We start from the raw sequence: 19,706 nt of genomic DNA, 5'->3' as shown, positions 1-19,706 counted from the left end.
TGACTGTCAATGAAAGTAAAAATGAAATCATTAAAACTTAAGATGTTAATATTTTTAAAATACAGGAAATTTTTATAGACATAGAACTACAGGGGGAAAAAAAAAAGGACAAGTTTACTGGATCCGAAGCCACCATATAAAAAGCAATAGCAGGCTGGATATGGCTCATGCATATAATCCCAGCATTTTGGGAGGCCAGGTGGGCGGATCATGAGGTCAGGAGTTAAGAGGCCAGCCTGGCCAACATGGTGAAACCCCGTCTCCACTAAAAATACAAAAATTAGCCGGGCATGGTGGCGTGTGCCCGTAATGCCAGCTACTCAGGAAGCTGAGGCAGGAGAATTGCTTGAACCTGGGAGGTGGAAGTTGGAGTAAGCTTGGATCATGCCGTTGCATTCTAGCCTAAGTAACAGAGCCAGATTCTGTCTCAAAAAAAAAAGTAAATAAAGCAATAGCAGATACTCTTCTCAAAAATTCATAACCCAACTCAAATTGTGAGAAAATATCAAACTGAGGAGCATTCTACAAAATACTGAGAAGCTGTCACAGCTTTGGGGAGCCTATGGAGATACAATCACTAAATGTAATGCTGAGTCTGGGATGAGATCCTGGAACAGAAGGAAGATAGTAATGGAAAAAGGGGTGATATCAAAATAAAGTCTGTAGTTTGTTTTGTGCTAATATTAATCTCTTCTTTTTGACAAAGTACCAAGGTTATATAAGGTACTACAGGGAAAATGGGGTGGGGAAGTTTTGTACTACCTTTGCAACTTTTTTATAATTCTGAAACTATTAACCAATTATACAATTAATAGGAAAAAAAGGACCTCCTAATATAGGGAAAATAATTTGCAATGTATTGTTGATGGCCATAGGAGATACAAATAAATGCTGGTATAGACAGATGGTCAAAGATGAGAGGTCTTGATATAATGTTTTCAGTTTTTTCTAAATTGCTGGGTGGATTTAATAAAATGTCAGTCAGAATCTCAATAGGATAGTTCATCAGACGTTAAAAGCTGCTTCTAAAAATTATTTGAAAGATGCTGGGCTAAGAGTCAGATACTTTTGAAAGACAAGGTAGGGCCAGACACTTTTGAAAAACAAGGTAGGGCAGTCATCTTTCAGATACCAAGATACTGTAAAGCTGTAATAATATGGTGCCTTAATGCACAAGATAGAGATGGTTCAGGGCACCAAGAAGAGAGTTTAAGCACAGACCCACTCATACACAGAAACATGGTACAAAGTCATGGGAAAATTAGATCCCTAACGTAGAACATAGGCAAAAATAGCTGTAAAGAAGACTAAAATGTACAACTATTTGAATATCTTTATGACCTCTGTGTGGGGAAGAATTTCTTAAATTAGACATAAAAAGCAGAAATCTGAAGTAAAAGAATGTGAAATTTTACAGCACCTATAAGACAAGATAATGTTGGCTCTTTTAATTTTGTTAATGGTACAGATTTTGGACTTTAAATGCAGTTGAGGTGGGGAGCAGAAGGTCATTCAAGCTGGAACATGACATCTTTTTTACCTTGAAAAATTCCCCTTGGTACTATGTGGAGAATACTGGAGGGAGGGTTTGGAATGGAAGAAGGGTTTTTGCAGGAAGATGATGTTGCTTAGGACTACCGTGGAAAGGGAAATCATGGGACAAATTTGGGATTTGTGTTAGATATGGGATCAGCAAGACCTGCGGAGAAATTGGATGTTGGTGGTGAGGAAAAAAGGAACAGAACACAGAACAATTGTCAGGTTTTCTTTGTTTTTTTTTTTTTTCTTTTTTTTTTTTTTTGCTTCGGCAACTGGTACTGTTTACAGATATGAGGAAAGGGGAAATTAATATTTGCTTTAAATGCTTTGAGTTGCTTGATAGACATCCAAGGGGAGCAGTCAGTTTCCAAGCAAAAGACCACTTTTGTGAACAGTCCTGTGGCAGAGGATTGGAATTTGGGAGCCATGGGCATGTAGGTGGCATTTAAATCACGTGACAAGGTAAGGCGGGAAGGGTTGCTACCGAGGGAATGGACATTGATGGAGAAGACTAGTGACTTAAGTTCTCAGGCAAGACCCTCCAGGCTGTAGATGGTGAGCAGAGCAGAAGCCATTTATGACTGAGAAGAGACCACTGCCGTGGGGAGAACCAGGACCATGTAATTGTCACCAAAAGTAAGAGAAGATAGCGTGGGTTTTTGTTTTTGTTTGCTTGTTTTAATGAGGATGTTGAATGTTACTGAGCAATCAAGTGAGATTAAGAGCAAGTTTCTTGGCCACATAAGGAATTGCTGAAATTGTCGAGCAATTTCAGTGGGTTTGGAAGGGATGGAAGCCTGTGGGGCATGCATGTCAACAGGAGAGAACGTATGGTAAGACCGTTGAGTCAGTGACAGTAGACCACTCTATCAGGGCATTTTCAGGGCCAGGAGGTGCTGAGCAAGGGGTTGGTAGCTGCAAGAGCTCTGAAAGCATGTGGTGTCTGGTGGAAATAAATCATCCAGGATCCAGAGAGAAACTGATACTGCAGATAGAGGCCTTTGAGGAGAGAGGGGGATGATGGAGTCCTTAAAATATGTTAAAATCACCTATAAAACCTTAACCACACATTAGGATCCCCGGGGACCTGAAAAACAAAGATCCTCTGGTGGACACTGGGAATCTGCATTGTTTAACAGCTCTCCAGGTGAGCCTAATGAGTAGCCAGATTTGAATATCTCTAACTTAAATAAGGCTGCTACCACTTTCACCTTCCGTCTTTCTGCTGGAGAACTTATTTTGAAGGTGTGTTTTCATAAGCACAGTGTTTGCATTCGTATATTATGTTTATGTGGCACTGCGGGGCAAAAAGAGACTCTTGATGGTCTGGGGAGTCTAAAACACATAAAGCAGATTCTCAGTGTAGCAAGCAACCACTGATAACTCCTTGAATATAATATCAAGTTTAATTTGTGGTATTAAAGTCTGTGTGCTCCTTAGGTAAACACCTTTTGGTAATGAACCATGTCTTAGAGATTTTTTTTTCCTTTAAAATTAAAATCTTACAGCATTTTTATTAGCCACTTAAAATCGTGCTGTGTAAATTTACTAGAATACAGTTTAATTCTTTTCCATGGAGCACAGTTTTGGCGATAAAAATGATGCTCTGTGAATATTCCTGTATAGAATCTTCTGTATGTCTCTGTATTTTCATTGCTTTTTTAGTTCTTTGAGAGTGGAGTAGTTGGACCAAAGAGTACATTAGTGAACTTTCAGTAATTCATTGATATTACTGCCAGAGAAGAAATACCTATTTCTGCCAAGGAAATTCACAGTGTGGATGGCAGAAGGGAAAAATCCGTCTTCCACCCCACATTCCTTGTCCCTAGAGGTAACCCATTAACAATTTCTTGCATACCTTTCCGTACGTTTTACCTGTATTTACGTTTATCCTTCAAAAACAAATAAATGAGAAAACACTTACCAGTTGGTTTCTACAAACTTCAGTAACTTGTATATTTCACTAAGTCTATTGAGAATTCAGTCCTTAATAATCCCATATAAGGCTACCTCATTATTTTTATCTCTCATTTTCTTGCTGTTTTACTAAATGGCATGCAGTGGGCTCACACCGCGGAAGGTCTGTATTGACGGCTGGTGGGAAACTACAGTAGTGTGTGAGGCTGCCCGCTCCCATGAACCGCACGTGCCCGGTGTTTCAGGTTTGCATTTCTTTATGCAAGTAGTCAGGTCGCGATGTTTCCTTCGCAGGTCGGCCAGCCGTTTGCATTTTTTTGCGAATTGCCAGTTTTCTCCCCTTTGCCCGTTTTTCTCGCTTGGTTCGGTCTTTATCTCGTTGGTTTCCAAGAGCTCTTCATTTAATAAGGACATTAGCTCAGTGTCTTTTATGTGTCCCAGGCGGAAAAGTCTTGTCTTCTCTGTAGGTCTTTAGAAGTTAATGTATATGTTTTTTGCGGGCAGGATTTTCATTTTCTTCACTTGGACAAATATGTACGTTTGTCCCTTTATTCTCCAGCGGTTTTACATATGAGCATCTTAGTGGGCTTTCCTCGGTTTCGACTCCCATTTCTTTGTTTGGGGGCTGCACCCCCACCACCCAGCTCACCCCATCACCCCCCTTTTCCAGACCTGGCCTTGGGATCCCTCACGGCCACTCCCTGACGTCAACCCCCAGCCTTCGCGCCAAGCTGTTACTGTGGCAACCGCAGCCTGATTGGCACGTCACGGGGTCGTGGTGAGGGGCCTGGAGAGGGGGCCTGGAAAGGGCGGCGAGGCCGCTGATTGGCTGGCACAGAAGCCCCACCTCTGCGGAGGAGCCCTGACTAGGAGGCGTTGAGCTGCCCACCTCGGTGCAGACGCCTGGGAACCGCGGGAGGAGAAGTTTGGGAGGCTAGGCGCGGGAGATGTCCACCCTGGGCTGGTGGCGCCGCCGGGCGCCGGGCGCCGTGTGGGTGCGCTAGGCGGCTGTTCGCGCCTGAGGCTGCGCTGCCCTGAGGTGAGGTGAGGTGAGTGCACCTTCAGCCGCTCGCCGCGCCTCCTGCCCGCCGGACCTTGGTGTTGCGATGGTGCTGGGCCAGAGCGGCCGTTTTGCGGCAAGACCCCCGCGGCAAGCCAGCGATCTTCGTGGCCGGGCAGGCTGGTGGGCACCGCGGCGGCCGGGCAGTCCATGCTGTTGTTTTGGGGCAGGGGTGGGCGCAGGTAGGGGCGAGTGCGGCCCGGGCTGCCACGGCGGTGCCGCCATCTTGCGGGCCAGGGTCTGAGGGGCTGCTGCGGGGTCTCCGCAACTTCCTGACTGTCCGCGGCCACCGCAGCAACCCTGGGGCATTAGGGCGGACAGCGGGGGCTCTGTCATGGCTAGTCCAGCAAGGTGGACACCGGTACATGCCTGTTGCCACGGCAGAGTGCGGCTCTTAGAAGCCTCGGGCTTCCTGGGCTGGGTCTGGGGGCCACGAGGATGCCCCCTGGTGCGCGCTGCCATCCGGCTTGCCGTGCCGGCGTGCCCAGCTGCCCTCTGGGGGCGGGACTTGTTTGCCGCAGTGGTGGTGGGAGGGGCGAAGGCCACCAAGGGGGCGGGATGGAGGGCTGGCCTGCCTGCAAGATATTTTTTTTTTCTCCGCCCTCTCGGACGCTCTAGGGTTTGCTGTGCAGGCGCTGCCCTGGTTGGTTGGCGGCAGATGGGGCGGGGCAAAGCTCGTGTGACTGTGGGTGGCATTGGATGTAATGGTCTATTCAGGCCCCACCCACTGGGTGCCATCTTTTAGGAGGGTGGCTGAGGTTTGCCGAGCAGGTGGTGTTCTGGTTGATTGGCAGCAAATGGGGCGGGGCAAGGCTGAAGTGAACACAGCGTTCGATGTAATGTTCCTCTCAGGCCCCGCCCACCTGGACGCCATGTTTGATGGGGGCCGCTGAGATTTGCTGGGCAGGCTCTGCTCTGGTTGGTTGGTGGCAAATGGGATGGGGCAAGGCTGAAGTGACTGGGTAGTGTTAGATGCAATGATCCGCTCAGGCCGCACCCACCTGGACGCCATGTTTGATGGGGGCTGCTGAGGTTTGCTGCGCAGGATCTGCCCTGGTTGGTTGGTAGTGGATGGGGCGGGGGCAAGGCTGAAGTGACTGCGTAGCATTGGATGTAATGTTCTGCTCAGGCCCCGCCCACCTGGGCGCCATGTTTGATGGGGGCTGTGAGGTTTGCTGTGCAGGCTCTTCTCTGGTTGGTTGGTGGCAGATGGAGTGGGGCCAAGGCTGACCGGACTGGTTGGTGACAGATAGGGTGGGGCCAAGGCTGACCGGACTGGTTTGCATTGGATGTAATGTTCTGCTCAGGCTCAGCCCACCTGGGCGCCATGTTTGATGGGGGCTGCTGAGGTGTGGTGCACTGGCGCTGCCCTGGTTGGTTGGTAGAAGATGAGGCGGGGCAAGGCTGAAGTGACTGGGTGGCATTGGACATGGCGGTCCGTTCAAGCCCCACCCACCTGGGCGCCATCTTTAATGGGGGAGGTTGAGATTTGTTACGCAGGCGCTGTGCTGGGTGGTTGGGTGGGGCAAAGCCATAGTGGCTGCAGTTGGAATTGGACGTGACCGTGGGCTCAAGGCCCGCCCGCCTGAGCGCCATCTTTGTTGGGGGCGGCTGAGGTTTGCTGCCCAGGTGCTGCTTGGGTTGGTTGGTGGCAGATAGGGCGGAGCAAGGCCGAAGTGGCTGCAGGTGGCATTGGACTTGACTGTCTGCTCAAGCCCCGCTCACTCGTCCGCCATATTTGATGGGGGCGGCTGCAGTTTGCCACATAGGTATGGGATTGTCCACAAGGAGTGGCAGGCTGCGGCTGCCGCACCGGCCTTGTCCACAATGATGGAAAGCTGTGGAGTGCCGCGCTCCTCTCACTGTCTGTGCTGGTCGCGGGGCTGTTTAGTCAATGGGACTGGCTAGGTCCCCGCATCTGCTGGAGCAGGAAGAGTTGCCTAAAGTTTGCTGTAGTGCCCGCAGAGCCATTTGTCCTCAAGAACAGGGCGATGGGTTGTTAGCGCGCCCGCTGTGTTTTTGGCTCACCCCTTCCCCTGTTGTCTGACCAAGACTTTGTTCACCTCAGATGTATCTGGCTGTATCTTGTGTCTGGGGCGGCTTGGCGGGGAAGCTGCAAGGCGGGTTGCGCAGGTGCCCTGCTCGTGGGGTTGAGGGCTGGGGCCACGTGCTGTTCTTCGGGACTCACCTGGCTGAGAGGACCCCCCCGCCTCCCTGGTACTGTCTGTACTTGCCGCAGGGGGGCGCCTGAGGTTGACTGCACAGGCACCATCTTGAGTGACACCTGTGTGGGCCCCAGGGGCGGGCATGAGGGAGGGCTGTCTCAGTTGCTGGGGGCTGCCGAGCGTGGTCCACCGTGGCACAATCTTTGGGCACAGTGGGGCACGTGAGGACTATTACACAGGCGCTGTTTTGAAGGGCTGCTGGGTCAGCTGTAGGGGTGGGTGAAGAGGACTGAGTGACTGTCAGGGGGGCTGCATGGCCCCGCCCACCCTGTGGCATCGTCTTTGCTGGCCATTAGGTGGCAGCCAAGGTGTACTGTGCAGGCACTGTCCTAAATGATAGCTGGGCTGACTGTAGGAGCGGGCCTGAGGGAGGGGCTGCCTTGTCTTGAATGACTGATGGAGGCCATAGCATGCGTGTCTTGTCTGATGGAGCAGCCAGGCTTCTATGCGGCAGGTGCGCTGTGCAGGCGTCACGTTGAATGACAGCTGCCCTGGCTGTAGGAGTGGACATGAGCCCCGCCCATCGTAGCACCACTTGCGTTGCCGAAGGCGGGGCAGCAGAGGCGTACTGCGCAGGCGCCATCTTGAGTGACAGCAGAGCTGTTGGGAAGGGGCTGAGGGGATTTCATGGTAGGCGGGGCCGTAGAGCCACGTTCATTCATTCTGTGCCATCTTTGCCGGCTCAGGGGTGGGGCCTGTGCGGGAGCCTTCCTGACTGACCGCTGGCTGTACTGGCTTGCCCGCTGAGCCCTGCCCCGCCTTCTTAGGCACCGTGCCTTCAAGGCTGGTGGCACCGTGCTTCCTCCAGGGGGCGCCAGAGCCAGGCCTTGGGAAGCGGGCGGGTTCAGCTACACAGCCTTGGGTCATTGAGCGGAAAAGTGGGATCCAAGGCCAAACGTAGACGACTTAAGAGATTTGGGGAAGGGTTTTAGGTGAGAAAATGGGAGGAAGTGGGCGGTGATTTGGAGGCTCTAGGGGTGAAGGACTTTCACTCAAAATTCTACAGCTTGAGGTAGAAAAATTTAGGGCTGCAGGTGGTCCTGTGACGGGCAGTGCATGAGAACTAAGAGGCTGTACTGAGCAGGTCGGGGTGTGTTTGAAGGGGCTGCCCCATGTGTAGGGTGGGGCCATGGGAAAAACTGTTCATATGCAGAGCCGCTGGGGGCTGCACAGCTTCGAAAGCTGAGTTTGTTTGGGTGGGGCCCTCCCAGTACTAGCTCTCCTACAGGTGTTCTTTAGAGATGCAGTAAGTCACTGTGCCCAACTCTTGAATAGTTTTTAAGAAGCTCTTTAACCTCACCAAAATATGCTCACGTGACTCCTGGAACATAAACCAGTCCCATAATCATGAAGCTCTTTCCCTGTGGGACCTCTAATTGATTAAACACATACTGTGAGGTGCAGTGGGACTTGAACTTTGTCCTGTTAGTCCACTGAGAGCATGTTGATAAACCTTAAAATATTTCACATGATTATCACTAATAATACTGATAGGATTGTGGTTCTAACATAGGAATGGCCAGTGCCATAAATGGAATTCTTGAATTGATTCCTTAATAGGGCCCCAGAGAAGGTTTTAAGATACCCCAGAAATTGACTTGAAGGCCTCTGACATAGCCTTGTTGGAGAAAGTCTATGAGTACATCCCAGGGTGTGAGGTGGCTTAAGGGAGCTATACCCAATGGGATGCTCTTCATGGTCTCATTTGACCTGTGCCATTATAGACAATAAATGTGGAACTGTTGTGGTGTTGTTTCCGGCCTGAGGAACCTAGTAACTGCAAAATAAATTTGGCATCTCACATTTTCTTTTCCTCTACAGCTTTATCTTCTTGATCTTCCATCCTTCTTGGAGACAACTAGCAAGAAGAAGGGGGACTAGGTCCAAACGCTAGGTGGCTGGGTCCAGGTGAGTTGAACTTCCTCCTCACAGTGCCACATCCATCTTTGGAGTGACCACCACACTTCCTTACTCTGACACTTTCCTACTGCACACATGTTCCACATAGCCACCCCAACACTGTTTGTACCTTCTGAGAACACCCAGACTCTTCTGGTGGATTGTGCATTCACTAGAAATTCTTTTTGTCTTCACACCATCCATTTCAGTATCCTCCCTCTTTTTCTCATATTCAGCTACTCCTTCAGACCTACTCTTTTTCTCTTACCTGGTGATTAAAGAAGCATGAGAGATTCATTGACTCATCTGTGGATATTGATCAAGTGTACACTTTGTGCCAGGTACTGGGACATAGCCCCACTGGGGGAAAGGAAGTGTTTTCACAGAGTTTTTAGTCTATTTGGGAATTAAAGCTGTGGAAAACATAATTGTTTGATTTATACCTTTGCAAGAAAACATCTGCTAGCAACAACCAACTTAATCTTAGGCCACATAGGGGCCTCCCTGAGATGGTCAGGAATGTTAAAACTGAGCCCTGAAGGAGTGTGAATGGTGTGTGTCATGGGGAGAGTAGTCTCAGCAGAGGGGATAGGGACGTTCTTTAGAGATGCAGAGAGAGGAGCTGAAAATCCAGTGTTCCTAGAGCAAGGGAATTGTTGAGTGGCATCTGACTGAGGTAGGAAAAAGGTAAGCTGGGGCTTCATCGTGAAAAGCCTTGTAATCTGTGATAAGTAACTGGGCTTGACCTGAAGTACAAGGGGAAGCCCTTTTCACCATGGGAGTATCATGATAATCAGATTTGTGGTTTTAAAAAGATCATCTGGTTATAGGGTGCAGAAGGGAAGGGTGGATATAGTGGGTGTGGGGAGACCACCTTGGGCCTGGGTGAGAGATGGTGGCTTGACTTGTGGTCATATCACAGAGAGGAGTGAAGTGGGTAGATTATTTGCGAGGTGCTGAGGAGGGAGACTCCACAAGACTCACTTTCTTTGTTCATGGCGTGCTGACTGATTCAGAGCAGACACAGTAAGTCACATGACATGGGGAAGCAAACACATAGTGAGAGGTTGGTTGTTCGTTTGTTAGTAAGCATTGATAGTGGGCCTGATACAGGACAGTACCATGCCAGGCTTGGACTCTCCAAAAGTAAGTGACATAATCCCTGGCCTCAGTGTCTACTGAATGGAAACTCCCATCACAAGAAGAGTAAGGATGTGTTTACCAAGATAGGTGGCTATGGTGGTGGTGAAATACTGCTTGGGGAGAGGCAGAGGGCCCTTAGGATGAGTTGGTATATTCCTGGCCTCAGTGAATGCTCAAGATATCTATTATAGTGCTTAACCCTGTGGAGACTTGGAAACCCCCTTTACCTGAGGGCTCATGTTGGTAGATCCACATTTAACTAAGCTCAGGAGACTTTAAACCTTACTGAAATGTGACTTGAAATAGAATGTTCCTGTTCCCACAGTTCTGGTTTATTAATTCAGTAGCAGGGACCCAAGTACTCAGCAGTGTGTTATGATGAGCAAATTCTCTCCCTGTAGGCAGACCTACATGGGAAACAACCATAAGGAAAAGATTGCTTGGTGAGTATGGAATCAGAACCAAGAGGATGTGGGTGAGCTTTAATAGCACTGGTTTGTAACATAGCCTAGTACAGCCATGTGGTCACAGTGAAACCCTTGCTTAGGGTTACCAAGATACCAGAAGCCCCTTACCTAACAGCCTTGCCCTCCCCAAACTCCATTCAAGTTAGGTCTGATGAGAGTTGTTCACGCTCTTGTAGATGGTTGGATGGATCATGCTTCGTGGCCTACTTTTTAGTACTCCCTCTTCTTAAAAAAATAAGACCAGCCAATTACTGTTGTTAGAATATAGTCAAATAACTCATACTGTTCTGGAAGACATTTTATCTTTTTAAAGTAGCTTTGTCTGTCTTGACCCATTTTATGCTGATCATAAGACTAAACACTTAGATATTATTTCCTCTCTTTCTAAACTTTTGGGATAATCTCCCAAGGATGGACAACAACAAGGAGATTTTGCTGCAGTGTGGTAAGTGCTAAGCTTAATGTGATAGAAGTAAACCCAGGCTGTTGAGATTATCTGAGAAGAAGCCAGCCAACAGACCAGAGGGTAGAGACTGTGGCCTGTGAAATGGAGTTAGTGGTCATTTACTCCTTGCTCCCATGTAAAATTGTTCCCCTCGAGTTCCTATGTCCATATGTACCTTATTCATAGGCGATTGGACCAGACTGGTTACCTTAGAGCAGTGGTTCTCAAAGAACAGCTCCTAGAGTGGTTGTAGGAGTGCTTCTTTCCTGGGGAACCACAGACCTCCTGAATCATCCCACCTGGAAAGGTAGCTTCGTTTTTCACAAGCACCCTAGGCGACTCTTCTGCATGTCTGAGTTTGAGAACCACTGCTCTAGAAGGAATTAGGCTGTGGCATGCACTTTCACACTGACAATTTGGATGAAGGGATGCTGAGTGTCGGGCATTTAAACTGGGAGGTGAGGTAGGCCTGGGCTGGGACAGCATCTTACTCCATGTGCATGCTGAAGTAGAGAATGTCGGTCTGCAGAGAGAGGCAGGAGAATGGAGCGAACAAGAAGAGAGACAAGACCACATACCACGCTGTCCCTGAGAGACGAAGAGACTAACCTCCTCGGTCCCTGACTTTAAAGTTCTCAATTCCAGCCCCCTTTTAATGAGGTAGGTAGAACAAGTTAGGGGGCTGAACCTAGGTGCACCACGGTGAGGTACCAAAGTAAATAGAAATGGGACTGAAGGAGACTTGGTGGGTTTTCTCCTCCATCAGATGGGGTGTGGGAGCCTGAGGTCTCAGACACGTTCTAGTGCAATTTAATTAAGTTCTTCCCTGCTCAGCTGAACACTGACCCATCATTTCTCTGATTAAAGCCAAAGATCCTCCCTGACTTAGGGCAAGGATGCCTGATGAGTTTCCTCTTTATTATGTATTAATTGTGAGATCTATGCTTTTATTATCTACTCATTTTAATGGAATAGAAGTGTCGTAAAATATCCAAAGGTTGGCATCAGTACCCCATACAGACTCCAATGGCAATGCTGTCATGCAGCAGGCAGCACCAAGCTTATTCTGTATACATAGAGATTTCGTGCTTAGACATCTAGTGTAAACAACAGATCCTTTGGAGATCAGAGAATGCCAGACTTCTGGAAGCACCCCTCTTCCCCGGCTGCGTAAAGGGATTCTTTATTAGTGGCCCCATCACTTGGCACCTCTCCCCCCTACCCTTGAAGTTGGTGGCTTTTCTCAGTCCCCTGGCTCAGAGTCAGCTAGTCCTTGTGTGCCCCCACTGCTTTTGGCTACTACTTAACACTGAGTCCTGCTCTGAAGATTGAGCAGAGGGAAATGTGGAAGCTTTAGTAATGAGGGGTGTGTGGGAGCCCACCTTCAAGCCGGGAAGGAGATGGGTTTGCCCTGTGGCCAGAGTTCATTCTTCCAGAGCCATATGACAGACAGCTGTCAACAAAGTGACGGTTTGGGTGTGGAGCTTGACACCCTTTTAGCCCTCTCCGAGGTACAGTCACCAGTCACCGGAGAGGGAAGTACAGATGGTGACTACAGGGCACCCTGGGTGGGAGTACTTAAGGGTCAGAGGGAGGTTGTATTGTGAGGACCCCAGCAGGGAAAGGGGAGGGTCTGATGTGCTTTAACAAGCTGAGCAGGAAGGAAAAAAACACCCTGGGAAGCAGTAATTGAATTTACTTCGTTTTTATATTCAGTTTTTTTCCGGATTGTGAAGTTAAAATAACATTTTAAACAGATAGAAAAAGAACTAGAAACTTTTTATTATTAGTCGTTTATTTTCATAGATTTCCCCTATTAATAGTCTTAAGGTAAGTTTGAGTTTTCTTCCAGGTTAGTTTATATGTACTACTGTATGTTTAAGAAACTATTTTTTTACATATGTGAGATCATGCCACTTACTAAACCTTTCACACTCAGACATTTCACATATACCCTCCATCTATAGCTTTGCTTTCTGAAAACTGCATTATATTCCATTGTGTGGACATTATCATTCTCTATGTACACATAAATGGGAATATTTGTAGTAAGAACAACATATGTATAGATTTTAAGATTTAGTAATAGCAACAAATAATTAGTGGGTGTGACTTACAGTTTTTATGGTGAATATTTTGCAATACCTGAATGTAGTGCTGTGTTTTATTTTTATAATTAGAAAATAAAGCTGTAACATTTCTTGACAACATGACTGAATGGTTATGTAATCTTTTGTTAAATACTTTGTTTTCATTCCTTGTTTAATGAAAACTCAAGAGGGATGCTGATTTTTGGATGCAGTAACTTACTTAGAACATTTGTCATTGGCCCTAGTGGCCTTAGCCTTCCAGAGATGTACAGTTGAAATAACCTAATTTCTTGGGGGAGGCTCCATGCCACCACTGGTTATATTGGTCTTTCCTAACATCAAAGGCCTACTCTAATTCTAGAAATGCATGCTTGAGTAACCAAACACTGAGGTGTTAGCTGTCCTGTCTTGGCGTTTTCGTTAAAGTTATCCTTTGCTTTTAGTTGTAAGAAAGTTCCTAGTCTGTATTTAAATAAGAAATCATTTACCAGTACTTTATTATCAATTAAGTCCCAATGTGTCTATAGACTTTCACACAGTTGACTTCTGGACTTTGTTATGTCCCAGTGGTATATTTGTCATTGTGCTTATATCCTTGTGTTGGAAAAAATACTTTATTTTCAACTAGCGTTTGAGTGATTTTACAGACAAACCACCTCCCACTCCCCGTAGACCTTGTACAGGGTTGTCTTAATATTCTTAAACATTTATTCTTCCAGAAGAACTGAATTATCAGTTTGTCAGAACTCCCCACCTCAAAATAAAACAGAGCTTTTTAAATGTGATACACATGTCTTTATGTATTTATTTCAGACTTATTTTGTGCCCTTCTATAAATTTATTTATTTATTTATTTTGGTGATGCAGTCTAGTTCTTCACCCAGGCTGGAATGCAGGGGCATGATCTTAGCTCACTGCAACCTCCACCTCCCAGGGCCGCCCCTACTACGTCAGCCTCTTGAGTAATTTGGATTACAGGTGTACCACCACACCTAGCTAATTTTTATGTTCCCTTTGTAAATTTTTGAAATTTTGTTTGAAGTTGCAGATACTTTGTTAAACTTATTTACGGAGATTTATTTATTTTGCTATTAATGGGAATTATTTCTCTTGCTGTATTTACTCGTAAGGTTTTTTAATTCAAAATAATGCTCTCCCCATATTTATACTTTTCTTTGTCTTCAGGTGCATTAGCTAAGGACTTCCAGGGTCATGCTGAATTGTAGCCGTGGTGTAGCTGTCCCTTCCTTGTCCCCACTTCCAGAGGAACACTTTTAGTGTTTAATAATATGCTTGTTTGCATTTATTTGAGACAAGTCTTCATTATGCTTAGATGTCTCCTGCTTTTACTCTTTGCTAAGAATTTATGAGGAAAGGCTATTGAAGTTTGCAAATATTTTTTAACTTGAAATACTGCTCATGGGCTCCCCTCCCCTTTTCATCTGTTGTATAATAGTTTACACTGATGGGACATCCTCCTTATATTCCTGGAATAGCCTTTCACGGTCATGGGCTATTGGACTTTGTTAGATTGGGTTTATTAAATGTTTTTGCACCTATGTGCAAGTAACGTATATTGAACACCTATAAAAATACAGAGATGAAAAAGGTAACGGAGCCTTGTCCACGGGGCTTTGGAGTAGGGTATAAATACAGGTGCTCTGTTGTTCTGTTGGATTCACATATCTTCAAGCACAGCTCTGATTAATTGGCTGCCCTTTTTTTGATGGCCCATTTAGGCCGTCCTTTGGCAGACTAACTCCTTGGCCTTAATAGTTCATTTGATAGCGTCAGGCAAGCCTTTAGACCTTTCTTCCTCTCAGCCATCTGCAAACACTTATCTTCTGTTTTCTTCAGTGGTAGGCGTGGCTGTTGCCATGGAGAAGCTGTCCTGGGGAAGTGGGGGCCAAGTGGGTAGAGCAGTTATGCTTTTGATTGGCCAGACTTGCTGTCACAGAAGGAGGTCACCTGGGATCTGGTCTTCCCCAGCCAGGGTGAGGTAAGTATGGGGCCCTGGCAGGTACAGATTCAGCATCTGGCCCCATTGCTAGTTGCCCTTTTGGCAGTAAGTAGAGGACAGTGTGAATCCAAGGCTAAAGATTGGGTCACTTGGCCAGGAAGGCATATGACACACCTTGTGTCAGGTACCCCTGCAGGAGAATGTTGACCAGCACTTCCTGTTCCTGCCTTTGGCTCTGGGTTGTTCTGATGTGACTCGTGTTAGGACTGTGGTTACATAGCAATAACATAACAATAGAACACGCTTCCCTCTCAGTGGCGCTCATCCCTTCCCACCATTCCATGTGTAAAATGTGTCACCTGCCATTACTTTGTGCTCTGGGTTTTACCTTTTACAACCCAGAAATTAGCTGCATATAAAAGGGTTAAACTGTAGTGTGCAACTGACTTTTTTTTTTTTTTTTTTTTGAGATGGAGTCTTGCTCTGTTGCCCAGGCTGGAGTGCAGTGGCACGATCTTGGCTCACCGCAGCCTCCACCTCCCAGATCCAAGCAATTTTCCCTCCTCAGCCTCCCAAGTAGCTGGGATTACAGGTGCCTGCCACCACACCCGGCTAATTTTTGTATTTTTAGTAGAGATAGGGTTTCACCATGTTGGCCAGTCTGGTCTCGAACTCCTGACCTCAGATAATCCACCCGCCCTGGCCTCCCAAAGTGCTGGGATTATAGGTGTGAGCCACCATGCCCGGCCAAAGCTGACTTTTTAGGTGTTTTTCCTTATTAACATTTTATCCACTTGGCTATATTTGTTCTTAAATGTTTCTTCTTAAATGGAGAATTAATGGTTCAAAAGGAATAGGTGGTTCTTTTTTAGTATCTTTAAACAATGGCCAAAGTGGCATCCAAAAATGTGGTTCATGCCTGCACCAGCCAGCTTCTCTACACCCTCACTAACATCAATTTTTATCTTTTTAACATTTGCCCATTCGACAGGTCAAAAAAGTGTTTATTGTAATATTTTACATTTCTTTGATTTCTGATGTTAAATAACTGGCTTTTATTATCACTAATTTTATGAACTCTGTGTATTAGTGTTGTTTATTTTCATGTTGGGTTATTTTTCTTAATGCCAAAAGCTTTTTTCATTTCAAGTATTAACTGTCATCTATGTTATAAAATACTTTCCCCCCTCCCTTTTTGGTTTGTTTTTGTTTTAGTTGGTTTTTATAATGTAGAAAAGTTGGGCCCATCTTTATTTTCCTGTCTCCCACGTGGTGGTCTTTCAGTGGTCTCTGCCGTTGGAATTACGCTTGAGCATTTGTCTGTCTCTGTTCTCTGCTGTTGTAAACAATGCTTCTGTGTACACACTTTTGGAGTGTATATCTTTGTGCAGATGGGTCTGTGAGTTAGATTTCAGAAGTGGAATTGCCAAGATAGGGGATGACATTGTATTTATGTGTTGATAATTGTTGGGTATAATTGAGAGGTGTATTCAGATTGCAGCTGTAATATCATAAGTATTTATTGGGTCTAAGCGGTTCAAAGTTGATTCATTGGGGTTTTCTAAATTGACTTTCATGACACCTGCGAATGGCCTGGTTAGGGTGTGACCGTGGATTCAAGGTGCAGATGGTGAGGGCAGGGGAGGGGAGGAGAGCCTGGGCTTGACATCAGTGTAAAGATGTCACGGCTGCCTGTACCCACTCAGTGGGCAGCACAGCCTCCAAAGGCCTCTGCTCCTAGTCGTGTTTATTGTTTTGTTTTAACTTTGAATTTATTTTTTTGACTAGGTAATACATGCTCATGATAAAAAAAAAAAATTAAAAACAAAAACCAAAAGGAGAATATACAGTGAAAAAATAAGTTGCCCTCCCTTTACTGGCCCCTAAGTTCCCTTCCCCAAAGGCAGTTGCTATTAGTCATCATTAATAGTCTCATATATCCTTCTAGAAATCGTCTGTGTAAGCACATCTGTTTTTAGTTTCTTAGAATGCTATACACAGTGCTATGTCTGGTTTTGCAGTTAACTATCTTAGAGATCATCTCATATTCATTTATTTAGAGTTGCCTTATTTTAAAGGGTTTCATAGTAATTCATTACACGAATATAACATATCTTGTCTATTACCAGCAACACATCAATGAATATGTTCTTGCACATAGGTCATTACGTATCTCTGAGGTAAATTCATAGAAGTAGAATTTATAGGAGGGGGAAGATATGTGCACTTCTAGTTTTGATAAAATTTACATTGCCACAAGCAGTATATGAGTATACTTATTTCTTCACACACATACAAACATATGTTGCCCACCTTTTTGATTGATTGATTGATTGTTTTGTTTCCAAAGCCCTTTCTTTACTCCCAAATGAGTTTCCTCTGCCATGGTGGGAAGTAGCTCAGGTCTAATTTGATTTTTTTTTTTAAAGATTTTTCTGTTAAAAAAAATTTTCATTTTTCAGTGCTTTATTGACCAATGGCCAAGTTCTATTGGCCTGGTCAGAAAATCTTGAGTATGTTAAATGAAGATTGTGTAGGTTACTCTAGTCCAGAATTTCTTGAGGAAAAGCAATGTGTTTTATTTTTTTGGCACAGAAGTCGGCATTCACTTTGTGACAAGATACTTATAGGCATTTATTTAAGTGGTCACGTAATTAATTGTAGGAAGTCCTCCATCTCTTTTCTGTGCTCTGGAATGGTTTTTATAACATGGTAAATAAATATTTTATTCACAGAAAGTTTACTTGGGAAGTTGCTCTTTACATTATTTCAGCTTTTAGATTTATTCCCTGCTGGTCATATTTTTCTCTGCTTTTTGAGTCAGGTTTGACTCTTTGTATTTTCTTTAAAAAAAGTTGTTGATTTCCTGTTGAACTCTATAAGCCTACTGTTCTGATACATAGTTTCCACCTGGGGTACTTCATGCTTCAATTCATGTCTGTTGGGGAGGGAAATTCACATAATATAGAAATATATACATGTATATAGATCTTATATAAGGGAACGTTAGTTCTGTTTCTTTCTTTGTGCCTCAGATGTGTTTTTCTTGTAATTGGGTAGAACTCCATAGAATAATGTTCAATAATAGTAGCATTAAGATTTTTATTTCTTCTTTCGTAAGTTTGGTTCATGGTTTATTAGTGATATCTTTGTCTTGGGTTTCTGACTTGTTCTGGTGTCATAAAGACAGTTTGAAAGCTTTTTATTCCTCATGTCTGGCATGGTTTATGTGGCATGGGAATGGCCTTTCCCTGAAGGTATAGAAGAGACACGCCAGTGCTATTTGAGTCCCCAGTTATTTGGGGAGTTAATTCTCTGACACTCCTTCTACATGTCTTTCATATTATTCTTAGTCCATATATTTCTTTCTTTAAAACATCTGCAGGTACTTGTGTTTTGACTCTGTTGCTGTGGATAGCTGCTTGGTCTGAAGTTCCAGAAAGGATCCTATTCCTAGACAGGTGATTACGTATCTGAGGGTATCATTGTCTGAGGATAAGGGCTAGTATCATCTCAGGTACCAGAGTATTCTCCTCAGCCTGTCTGCCACATAGCAGAGTTGGGCCATCTGCCCTTGCCCGTCTCCCTCACAGGCTCAGGCCTCTGCTCTTGGTTGTCCTGGGTTAGAGTGACCATGTCTGAAATGTCACACCAGTCATCTGGAGCCTGGACTCTCTGGCCTGTTGCGTTCTCTTGCTTTGGGATTCTTCTGCCCAGCAGAGCATTATCTATGTTGTGCTCTCTGTGATATCTCAGTCCTTTTGAAGGAGGGTAGTGAGGGAATAGTCCAGTCGCCAGGGTCTTCAGGATTGAGACATCTGCATTGGATGGTGCCCAAGCTCCGTGAGATGATAACATATGGATGGGAGAGAGCGTGGGAGCACAGTTTGCATAGGGAGGGAAGTGGGAACTCATCACTGAGACGAGTAAATGTGTTTACTGCGGTTCTATGTTGATTTCCGAGCGATGTCTAGTTAGAGACTCTGAATAATGGAAACACCTTCAGTTTTCCTTTAGACTTTTTTTAAATTAAAAAATTTAAACTTACTTTCCTTTTAAAACAAAGGGAGAAAATTTTTGCTGCATATGTTTGTTTTTATTCTCTGGAAGTAAACCAGTAACTAACAACAGTGTTAGGGTAGGTGGTTTATGCTCCCAGACCTAGATTTCTTTTCCATATTGCCCTACTTAGTTGTACCAGTTGTGCTGACCAGTCATAAAAATGCTACATAATAACACGTAAATCATAGTAAAAATTCTTCAAGTAAAGAGAAATGTGTAGCTTTACTTGGGTTGCATAGAGAAAGGGGAGAGATTGAAAATCCTTTATATCCAATCTCAAAAGTTTAAAAAATGGAAGGGGGCAGATGATAGAATAAAGACAAGGAAATAAATGAACTATGTAAAGAAACACTAAGAAAGGAATATCAAAACGCAAAGCCAGTTCTTTTAGATAGATTCGATCTTTGACAAGATTGATGAAGGCAGAAGAACGTGCAGTAGCGTCAAGAGGCTCAGTGGTCACTTGTCACTGTCTGAAGGAATAATGTCATATAACCCAGAATAGAGTACTTTTAGTATTTTTGAGTGGTCTTCCGTTTTGTACATGTTGTATACTGTGTTTTAATAATTATGTTACGGGATGAAATGTTAGAAAGGGGAGGATTTGCCCCAACTCCTACTTTCCTTTTTCATTTTTGCTAATAAACAAGCTGACATCCAATTTTATTAATGGCTACGGCCTTAAACATTTCTCTTGTGCCTTGCATGGGCAGTTAAGTCTTAGGTATCTTAGTTTATATAAGTTTCACAGTTCTGAAAGGGATGAAGATGCTCTTGCACTCATTTCTCAGATTACAGAGACAGACTCTAGGGCATTAGACAAGTTGCCCACGGTCACATAACAAGTTAGTAGTAGAGCTGACTCCTCAAGAATAGGTCTGTGTGAAGCCTAGGGGTCA

The 19,706-nt window shown here is 45.0% G+C and overlaps 1 protein-coding gene across 1 annotated transcript in view; it reads left to right on the top strand.

Moving 5' to 3' along the window:
- Window positions 1-4,436: 4,436 nt before the first annotated feature.
- PEG3 (paternally expressed 3) overlaps window positions 4,437-19,706 on the top strand; it is a 30,091-nt gene continuing 14,821 nt past the window's right edge. Inside the window, exons 1-2 of the mRNA XM_012465348.2 lie at window positions 4,437-4,505; window positions 8,563-8,649. The gene's annotated coding sequence lies outside the window, so the exon portion shown is untranslated. The remainder of the gene's footprint in view (window positions 4,506-8,562; window positions 8,650-19,706) is intronic.

This window comes from Aotus nancymaae, unplaced genomic scaffold (genome assembly GCF_030222135.1).
Source record: "Aotus nancymaae isolate 86718 unplaced genomic scaffold, 86718_ANA_hifiasm-v0.15.2.pri h1tg000069l, whole genome shotgun sequence".
NCBI lineage: Eukaryota > Metazoa > Chordata > Mammalia > Primates > Aotidae > Aotus > Aotus nancymaae.
This window is presented reverse-complemented; position numbering and strand designations above follow the sequence as displayed.